The sequence below is a fragment of the Penaeus monodon genome, chromosome 43 (assembly GCF_015228065.2).
Source record: "Penaeus monodon isolate SGIC_2016 chromosome 43, NSTDA_Pmon_1, whole genome shotgun sequence".
Lineage (NCBI taxonomy): Eukaryota > Metazoa > Arthropoda > Malacostraca > Decapoda > Penaeidae > Penaeus > Penaeus monodon.
This window is the reverse complement of record NC_051428.1, coordinates 7,019,246-7,029,935: the sequence shown is the minus strand read 5'-3', so window position 1 is coordinate 7,029,935 and position 10,690 is coordinate 7,019,246. Positions and strand designations below refer to the sequence as shown.

General features: G+C 24.2%; 1 long non-coding RNA gene across 1 annotated transcript in view; it reads left to right on the top strand.

The window, feature by feature from the left end:
- Nucleotides 1-8,051: 8,051 nt before the first annotated feature.
- Nucleotides 8,052-10,690, top strand: part of LOC119568368 — a 5,745-nt gene continuing 3,106 nt past the window's right edge. The window contains exon 1 of the long non-coding RNA XR_005228084.1: nt 8,052-8,105. This is a non-coding gene — a long non-coding RNA (uncharacterized LOC119568368). The remainder of the gene's footprint in view (nt 8,106-10,690) is intronic.

Genomic DNA, 10,690 nt, shown 5'->3' with positions numbered 1-10,690 from the left:
TTAGTTTTTTTTTTTAATTATGAAATTTTCAAAATTTCTATTACTAAACCTTTCACATATAAAAAAAGGTTAATTCAATCGGAGCCTTTTTAAAAACGTAAGCCTCTTCTAAAAAAGTTAAAACGCAGAATCATTCTTCGAGCGAGAACACAATTGAACAACGTTACCCTTTCTTGGCTTTATGTACGTAAAACGGGTTAAAAACCCGTTTTCATGAAACACCCAAGGTGTCCTTTTTAGTCACATTCTTATTATTGGGGTAAAGTTGTTATTATACTTTTTTTTATTTTACTGTTATTATATATTATTATTTATTTTGTTTATTTTTACTTTTTTAATTATTTTACTTCATTATTTTTGATTTTTTTATTGTTATAAGTATTGTTATTTTTATTGTTATTATTGTATTATATATTGTTTTTTAATTTTTATGTAAAATAAAATAATTGTTGAATTTATAATAAAAAATAAAATAAAATAAAAATTTAATAATATATAAAAAAATAATAATAATAATTAATAATAATAATAATTTTAATTAATTTTATTGTTTTTTTTTATTATTATTATTATTTTGTGTTGTTGTTGTTGTTATTATTATTATTATTATTTTATTATTATTATTTTTTATTATTATTATTATTTCATTATTAAAAGTTTTGTTATTGTTGCTATGGTCTTTTGTTACTTTATTTTTATCATCTTAATTAAGATTGTTATCATTATTATTATTATTATTATAGTGAAGGTGATGATGATGTTTATTATTGTTTTAATTATCATCATCATCATTGCTATTATTATTATAATCATTGTTAATGTTATTATCATTATCATTCATTATTAATACTATTATTATATCATTAACACGTTTTTTATTATTTATATCATCATTGTTATTGTTCTTATAATTGTTCTTATATATTGTTCATATAACTGGTTTATTATTATTATTATTATATCAATATTATCATTATTAGCTTTATCATCATCATTCTTATTGTTTTTTAAATATCATAATATTATTTTCATTATTGTTGTTGTTACAGTTATTTTTTTCACATTATCATAATTATAGTTTTTATATTTTTTACCACCATCATCACTATCATGATTATCATTTTTATATCTATTATTATTATCTTTATCATTATCATTACCATGATCACTATAATCATAATCATCTTCATCACAATCTATTTTTAATATTGCAGTTGATATTGATATTTTCTGTTATTTATTGTTATTGTATCAATTACTTCTAAATTCGATTATCAGTCATACTTGTACCTTCATCATCACGATATTTTTTTGTCAATGTGGTTTTTACTTTTACCATTTTTGCATTATTTCAGTAAGCAATATAATAAAAAAAAAAAAAAAATTACGAAGAAGCACGACAGTGACCATTATAATTCCTTTGAAAATTCTTATAAGGATACATTAAGTAAAGAGGCTTATTGGGCTGTGGCGGTGCAGATAATTTTCTGACAGGCCAAAATAGCCGTTTTTGTTCTGGTTAGCCTTTTCTCCAAGAAATTTTAAATATGGTTGTAGTTTGTTCGGTAAAAAATGAAGAATGCTTGTAAAAATATATTGATGAAGATATATATTTATATAGAGTTATAGATAGATAGAACATATAAAAAATTCAAGCTATAAATGAGTCAGTCCTCACAATAAACCAAAAATGAAACCAAAGGTTATAGATTTATTTCAGAAAACTACCCTGCAGCAGGCGGCAGGACTCCCCCCGGGCCAGCCTCCACGCTCAGCCGCGACGAACTCTTCGCCCAGATTTCGGTGCGGCAATTCGGTCAAGCCAGCACGGTCGCCGGCTCCAGTTGGATGGGCTGTTGCCGGGTTTTTGTGCCGCGTGGGCTACGTGGATTCGTCCCCGTGTACACAACCCGGGATTGATATATAGTATATATAGGTATATATATATATATATATATATATATATAATATATATTAAAAATTTTATTAGTAATGTATGCATAAATTAAATATAAAATAAAATATAAAACACAAAAAAAAAACAAAATATATATATATATATATGTATATATATATATATAATATTTTTTATATATATATATCTTTTTTTTTTTTTGGTGTTATATATATTATTATAATCTTATAGTATATTTATATATAAAAATATATATTATATATATTATATTATATATATCTATATATATATTTTTGTTTTTTTTTTTTTTTTAAAATAATAAAATTGATATATATATCTATATATAAAAAAACAAAAAAAAAAAAACAAAAAATATAAATACAAAAAAAAACACCACGACACACACAACACACACACACACCCCACACCACACACACACACACAACCACCACAACAAATATATATTATTATATATATTATATATTTTTGATATAATTTTTTATTTATATATTATATTGTTGTTTTTTTCTTGTTTTTTTTTTGGGTTTTTTTTGTGGTTTAATATAAATATTTAAATTATATATTGTATTATATTATATATATAATATATATATATGTATATATATTTATTTATATATAATATATATTATATACATAAATTTTATTATTTGTATTATGTATTTATGTGTTTTTTGGTTTAATAATAGGAGTTTATATATATGTTTTGTATAAAAAAAAACCCCAAAAAAAAAAACATAAAACCCAAATAAAAAATGAAAAAAAAAAGACAGAATAAATACAAACAATAAAATTTTAAAAACAAAAAAAAAAAAAAAAACCCCCAACAATAATATTTTATATATATATAATAATATATATGTATTTTATATATATATTAAATTAAAATAATGTATATTTTTATTCTAATATATTGGTATATATATATAATATATATATATATAATATATTTATATATATATATATTTTTTTTTTTTTTTTGTGTTTTTTTTTTTTTTTTGTTTCATATGTTTTTTAATAGATACATTGATATTAAAGTCTTTTGAAGTCTCCTATGGACCATGCCTAAGCCCCCTTTCCCCGAACATCTGGGTACATACTACGTCATTTCTTCTATACAATCTTTCCCTCCCCCACCATTTCTTTACTCAATAACTGGACATATTAGAATCCCCTAATGGATAAGACTCTTTTTATTAGATCATTTATTATTCTTAATATCTATATTTCTAATGTTTGATAAAAAAAAAATCTCATAAATTATTTTATTTTGTGGTTGTTTATTTGGGTTTGGTGTGTGTTTTGTTTTTGTTTTTTTTTTCATAGTTTTTTAATGTAAAATTTAAATTTAAAGTTTGAAGAAGACTACCAAACCCCCCCTTAAGGTTCTTGAAAACAGGGCTTGTTCCAGTTAACTTCCTCTTTGATTTTTTCACAGAACGGTGATTTTACCGGGACCTTTGGCCAAGTTCAACGAGACAAAAATCTTTTTTTTTTTTCATGAAATTCGGAAAAACCACCGAAGTCGGAAAAAAAAGAGACCCTGAGGCACGGGAGAAGAAAAGGGTTTTTGGCCCAAAGGAAGAAGGAAAATTTGGGGAGGAAGGGAAAAGAAAAGGGAGCGAGGAATTTAAAGGACAAAGACCCAGAAGGATTAAGAGTGACGCGGGAAAGGAAATTAGGGCGACAAGGAACGGCAAAAGAGACGGGAAGGACATTTAGAAAACGGGGAAAAGAAAAACGAAAAAAAAAAAGGGAGATGTGCGAGTGGCATGTTCGCGGGGCATTTTTAAACCCCAGATTTTTGGCCAATGTTCCAGAAAAAAAAAAAAAGGAAGAGAGAAAAAAAAAAGGGGTTATGCTTTTTAATTCCCCTTGAAGTGAAAGATTACTAAAAAAAAAAACCCGCTAGGTGGCCGGAAAAAATAACATTTTAAAAGGGTACAAAATTTTTGTAAAAAAATTTTTAAATTTTGGATTAATAATGAATTGCCTTCATTTGGATAAAAAATTGCCCAAAACGGAAAAACATATAAAACTTTAAAAACCCCCCAATTATATGTTAAGTTTTTATCCCTTGGGGACACAAAAAAAAAAAGATAACAAAAGTTTGAATTTTGTAAACAATTTTTCGGGGTTTTTATATATATTTCAGACAAATAAAATATAAAATATATTATAATAAATATATTAAAAATTAATTTTTTTTAAAATATATATGGCAACATATATATGAGTTTTAATAGCCCCTTTTGGAAAAAAAAAAAAAAACTGTACCGTTTTGAAAAAATGCCCGAAAAAAAAAAACACTTTTTAATAAAATGGGTTTCTTTTTAAAAAAAAATCTAAATACCGTTTTTTTTAAAAATAGAGATAAAATGTTTTTCATTTTTTCGGGAACTATAAAATTTTTTGTATTTTTTTTTTTCTATTGGCCCCTCAATGATTCTTTTTAAATTTTATTGTCGTTTATTTATGTGAAATAACCCATTATAATAGTGAAGCAATATTAAATTCAAATTTAAAAAGGGAGTTTTACTTTTAAATATATACTTTTAGAACGCACACACACAAACACACACAAAAACACACACACACAACACACACACCCACCACACACACACACCCCACACAAAGATATATTAATTTTATATAATATTAAAATTATATATATATATATAAAATTATATATAAAAAGATGTGGGGTGTGTGTTGCGTGTATGCGGGGGTGCGCACACCCCCGCACAAAACAATTAATATTTTATTATATTAAACCTATTTTTATTATTATAAATAAAAAAAAATTTAAATAAATAAATAAATAAATAATAATATATTTTATATATTATAAATATATTTTATATTTTATTTTGTAAGGGGAAAAAATGAACATTCAGAGTTTGGGGGCCCAGTAAGTTTTTGGCACGAAGCAAATAATAAAAATTTTCAACTTTTGACGTACAGCTTCCCCATAAAAAAATTCAAAAAATTTGCCGGGCAAAGGGGGGGCCCCAAAAAAAGCTTTAGGCATAAGGGGTGTAAAAACAATTAATTTTACGAAGAAAAATGTATCGGTTTTGGGCAAAAAAATTTAAAAGGGAATTTCCATTTTGGTTTCTTCCCTGTGGATCGGTTTTCCCGTGAAAAAAATTTTGCGAAAGTGCTTTGTTTTCGTAGCAGGGAAAACATAAAAAAAGAAAAAAAAGTAGCAAAAAGCAGCAATAATAATGAAATTTGAAAACCCGATAAAGGCCCAATAGACAAGGGTGATAATCAAATCATCAAAAAACCAATATTTATTTATGACTGAAACTTTGGGTTTTTATGAAAAACTGGGAAAAACTGATTAACTCTTAAAAATTAAATGAGGATGATGATGATGCATTTAATAACAAAAATTTTGGGTTTGGAAATTGATGAAAAACAATGATGATGAGGGACAAAAAAAATTTTGATAATAATAGTAAAAACAATGATAATAATAACAAAAAAAAAGAAGATAATAATGAAAAAGAAATATAAATATAAAAAAAATGGGGAAATATCAATAAAAAAGGAATGATGTTTAATGAAAATAAAAATTTAATAATAGTAATAGTAAAAAAAAACAAAACCCAAAAATGATAACACTAACGTAATGACAGTAACACTAGGGGTTGAAACTGGAAATAATAAAAACCCAATAAAGAATAGTAACAGTAATTGTAGTGAAACAGAAAAGATGACAACAAAAAATTTAGTACCTTAAGAATAATAATAATGATGATGATGATGATGATGATGTTTGATGATAAATGATGAGGATGATGATGATAAAGATGATGATGATGTGATGAGGGGATGGTGTTTGATGATGAGATGATGATGATTGATGTTTAATGATGATGATGAGGGATGTTTGATGATGATAAATGGTGTTTGGTGATGAGATGATGATGATGATGATGATGATGATGATGGGGGGGGGATGATGAGATGATGATAAAGAGGGATGATGTGATGATGAGATGATATAATAATGATAATAATAATAATAATAATAAAAATTTAATAAAAATAATAATAATGTTTAAAAATAATAATAATAATAATATTTTTTTATCATTTCATTATTATTTCTTTATTAATAATAATAATTTTAAAATTAATAATAATAAAAATGATAAAAAACAATAATAATGATAAAAAGGGAAAAGAGATAAAAAAAAATTTAGGAAATGATAATAATAATAAAAATAAAAGGGGGACGATGACAATAGAATAGTGGTAGTAATGGTGATATTAGTAATAAAATGATTCACAATGATAATGGTAATAATGATAATTATAGCAAAAATGATAATGAGGTTTTTTACTTTGAAAACAACAAAATAACAACAAAAAAACAAAAAATAATAATAATAATAATAATAAATAAAAAATAATGGAAATTTAAGTGGTAATAAAATTAATGATGATGAAAATGATAATAATAATAATAATGATAAAAATTTAATAATGGTAATATAAAAAAATAATAATGATAAATAATAATAATAATAAAAAACAATAATTTTAATAATAATAATAATAATAATAAAAATTTAAAAATTTAAAATAATAATAAAAGGAAATAATAAAATAATAATAATAAAATGATAATAAAAATAAAAAACCCAATAATAAAAAATAATAATAATAATAATAATAAAAATGATAATAATAATAATAACAATAATAATAAGGATAATGAAAAAATCTTTTATTATTATTGTAATAATAATAAATAATAACAATGTGTTCAGGGATAAGGGTTAAAAAAATAATAAAAAAAAAATTTGATAATAATAATAAAAAAAATGATGATGTTTGAGGTTTGATGGGATGATGTATGTGATGATGATGATGATGATGATGTGATTGATGATGATGAGATGATGTGAGATGATGATGATGATGATGATGTTTTAATGTAATGTTTTGGATGAAAATGATAAGGTTTGATGAGGATTTTTTAAAACTAAGCTAATACTAAAAAAGATGATAAATGAAGATGATGAGGGACGATGATGTTTTTGATAATGTTTGATGTTTGAAAAAATTAAAAAACAACACCAGAAGTAACAATAATAATGAAAAAATTTAAAGGATAATAAAATAAATAAAATAATGACAGTGATAATAATAATAAAAAAAAAATAATAATAAAATAATAACAACAACAAAAATTTAATAATAAAAATTTGATAATAATAATAAATAAAAATAATAAAAAATAATAAAATAATAATAATAATGATAATAATGATAAGGGGTTTTTTTTAAAAATAATGATATCAATAATAATAACAACAACAAAAACCCAAAAAAATGGGTAATAAAAATTTAATAATAATAAAATGATAAATAATAATAAAAATAATATAAAAATTTAAAATTTTTGATAAATTTAAAAAATAATAATAATAATAATGGAATAATAAAAAAAAAAATAATAATAATAAAAATTTAAATAATAATAATGATAAAAAATAATGATAATAACAAAAATTTAAAAATACTATTACCAATAAGTTTGGGCTGTTAGTAACAATAAAATGATGTTATAATTAAAGGCAAATTAATAACAATGATAATGGTAGGGGGAAAATGACGACGGGAAAGCTTTTGCATTAGTAAGAGCAGTATTGCTAAAAATAAGTGTTTTCAAAAATTCTACACTGTATTACATTTGAGGATTCCATTGCACTTTTGCATAAAGTCTGCATACTCTGGTGATTGCATTCTGATTAAAAATCAATGGTGCTTTATCGATGCATTAGGTATTGAGGTATATAAAAGTAAAGACTACAATAATTACAAACAAGTTAACAATCACAGCTTAAAAAAAAAAAAAAATTTGACACATGATTATAGAAGACGCATGACTAAAATTCGTAAAGGGCCCAAAATTTAAATGTTTTTAAAGGGAAAAATTTTGGTTTTAAAACAGAAATTTTTTTTTAAAAGGATCGAAATGGAGATCAAAATAAAAAAAATTTTTTAAAAACTTACTAAAAATTTACACCATGCTAAAAGGTAAAAAATTTAAATTTTTTCGCTTTCAATGAATGTTTATGACGCCCACGATTTTAAAAAAAAACAATCACAACATTGGAGTTTCAAGCGTGTAGTCAGGGCTCATGGATTCACGGTAATATTTTTGTTTCCTTGTATATTTGAGCTTCAGGGTTCTCAAAGAATAATGCTTTAGGTTGATATTTGGCTGTGATAGATAGAAAAGGGTTGTTATTTTACAATTGTTTTGTCGGAAACCCAAGTTTGTGTGGTTGATTTGAAACGTGCTAAACTTTTCTAAAATAAAGGAGGGTTTCTGGATATAATTTGATATTATGCTGCTTTTGGAAACTCCCAATCCAACAATTTTGGAAAGATGTTTTGACCGTTTCGGAAGCCCTGTCTTGTTTCGGGAAAATTTGGCCATCTCGCCCCACCCCCGCCCTGGTTCGCAGCCGGGCGAGCAGGAGGAGATCACGTCACAATAGCAATTACATGTTAACAATGACAGTTGCTAGCAGCCAAATGATATCGATATATTATTTCATGGCCATTTATTGTTGTTATCAAAGGGTGTTTTTGTGTTTGTCACTTGGGCATTATCTGTTCATTAAAGGAGTTGCAAAATCTACGCAGGGTGTAAATAAAGACACCAAGATGATAGAATAGTGAATTTTTACTTTGGCTGGTTGCATTGGGGGTCGGTAAAGGGCCTTGCGGGTTTCCGAACATGGCCCCTGCTGGCCCTGACAATTTGGGTCGGGAAAAAAGAAAAAAAAAGGGGATTTCGGGAATTTGTAGCATAAGAAGTGGCTATTTAAAAGATCGGGACAGGTCAAGCAAAGATAACTTTTTGTGATGCATGGTTAATCTTTTTATTGTTACAATACTGGTACCAGAAAGTTAGATTAAGGATTTATTTTTAAGACTTGAAGATAGATACCTTACTATACTGGTAACTCTTCATATAAGCGGCTGCACCCAATCGCTGAAAATTGTATTTCCATGAGTACCATATTTTTTTGGGGCATTTAAAGGGGAGAAGGGTTTTTAAGGTTGCAAACCCGATTTGGGCCCCCCCAAACCACCCAAAAAATTTCCCCAAGGGACCCCCAAACCCAAAACCCCCAAAAAGAAAGAATAATTAAAAATTTAAAAAGGGAAAATAGGGGGGTTTGTCAACCCTGTTAAAGAGAATTATATAAAAATACGGGCCCGGGAACCTTTCTAAAAAAATATGATTTAAAGTAAAAAAAATTTTGGGGGAATTTAAAATCTCTTATACCAAATAACAGTTATATACAAAGGATATAGATGAGAAAGACCTATTATTAACTTTCTCAACTCAAAAACCAATGTCACTATAATGAAAATTCTTTGGGCCTAGCTTTTTTTCTTTCCCTTTTACCGGGGCATAAAAGAAAAAGCTTCCCCCCAACCCCAAAGTTTGTAAGAAATTTAAAAAACTTGTTCCCCTTGCATTATGTCTGAATATGGGGTTTTACAAAAAGGGGCATTATGGGGAAATCCCATAAATTTTGTTTGGTGGGGGGAAAAACCCCTTTGGCATAGTAGGGGAGAAGGTCGTTTCCCTGGTATGAAATTTAAAATTTTATATTATAAAATTTATTAAAATATAAAATATATATATAATTAATATATATAATATATATTAATATATATTTATATAAAATATTATATATATTTTATTTTTATATATATAATAAAATTTTATATATATAATATATAAAATATATATATATTTATATAATGGGGTTTTGTGTGTGTGTGTGTGTGGGGTTTGGGTGGTTTTTATCTATCTATTTATATATATATTATAATAAAATAAATTTTATATAAAATATATATTATATATAATGTACATAGAATAAAAGGATATATAAATATATAATATATTAAAATTTAAATAATAATAAAATAAAAAGTATATATAATAGATAAAAATTATAATTTAATATATATAATATATAATATTTTTTTAAAAATATATAATATATATATATAATATAAGATATTTACAAAATATTTAAAATATAAAATTTTTAAAAAAAAGGGGAATTTAAATAAAATAAAAATTAAATTATAATATATATATATATAAAATATAAAATAAATATATGTAAAAAAGGGGGTTTTATATAAAATACATAAAAAATATTTTTACAAATAACAAATATAAAAATTTTAATAATATATTTAATATAAAATATATATAAAATTATACATATTTTTAAACCCCTTTATAACAAAAATTAAACATATATGTATACATAAAATATACTTTATATATATAATATAAATATATATTTTAAATATAATAAATATATATATATATATATAAATATAATTTACATAAAAATTTATAACATTTTACATAAAACATAATTTTTAACATATACATAGAAAATATACATATACATATACATATAATTTTAACTTTAAAATAACATATACAAAATCCATGCACATACACTAAACTACACAAAACATATATAGGGCCACATATACACGTACAGGTACCCGTACACTTTACAGAAAACACTACACAAACAACACTTACCCATACACATACACATACCCACACACACACCACACACACACAACACACACACACACACCCACCACACACACACCCCACACACACCACACACACACACACACATACCACACCACCCCTAACACACAACAAAACAAAAAAAC